This window comes from Limulus polyphemus, unplaced genomic scaffold (genome assembly GCF_000517525.1).
Source record: "Limulus polyphemus unplaced genomic scaffold, Limulus_polyphemus-2.1.2 Scaffold2694, whole genome shotgun sequence".
NCBI lineage: Eukaryota > Metazoa > Arthropoda > Merostomata > Xiphosura > Limulidae > Limulus > Limulus polyphemus.
In genome coordinates this window covers 103,799-104,898 of record NW_013668304.1, presented here as the reverse complement: position 1 = coordinate 104,898, position 1,100 = coordinate 103,799, and positions in this window count along the sequence as shown.

Here is a 1,100-nt window from a genome sequence, read left to right as displayed (position 1 = left end):
GTTCAATTACACACTCTCTGACTGCAGTTCAATTACTCACTACTACACTGTTCCGTCACGTTGTGACCATCTTATATACCGGACTACCCCCAATCTAGTAATCTCCCGACAATTCACGAAGGTTCGAGAAAGAAGTAGCGTGATACTAGTCACGTGACCTCGCTGACGCAACACTGCCCCCTCCTTAGTATTGTTCGTCCTTAACAATAGCCACTTACATTAAACCAATAACAATTAACAATAACTTAATTAAAATGTACAGAATTACAAACACAAAATTACAATTCAACAAAGTCTCTTAATTTTACGGGACGTATCTTCTTCCATACTAGTCTCCGTCTCGTTGGCTTCTGCTTCATGTGGGGTTCAGCTGCTTCATCGGCAACAGTTACATCAGTGGTAGTAACTTCATCAAGAGCTTCACCGTTTCCCTTCTCAAAACTGAGTAGAGTTTCTTCTTCAACGGTGGCTTCTTCAGGTGGCACGTCTTCAGCAGCATCATTTGTTCTGTTGTTCACTTCATCCCAACTGAAATGTCCTGGACCGTGATAACGCCAAAGCCTGTTGGCATGCACCACTTTTGGCTTACCTTGCCGACCACATTTTATCCGGAAAGTCACGTCTGAGAGACGATCCACTATGTCATATGGGCCTTCCCATGGCGAAGACAACTTAGGAGACTTCCCTTTGGTCTTCCTGGGATTATACAACCATACCTTATCTCCTGGGACAAAGCTGACTTAAGTAGATCTCTTATCATAGGTTAACTTCATCGAATCAGCAGACGTTTTAAAGTTTGAATGCACTTGATGGTGAATATCATCCATCCTTTCTGATAACACTTTCACAAACTCTGACACATTCTCAGGCAACTCTTCATAAGGTGGGCATCCCTTATGCTTTGGTCCCTTTTTTGCACTACATGTACTGCATGTCCTGCACCATTCTTCCACATATCGCCTCATACCTATCCAGTAAAATTTTTGTTGTAGGCGACTCAATGTTTTCTTAATTCCGATATGTCCTCCTGTTAAAGTATCATGGAATTGACGCAGCACAACTTCCCGTAACTTTCTCGGTATAACTGTTTGCCAAGTCGT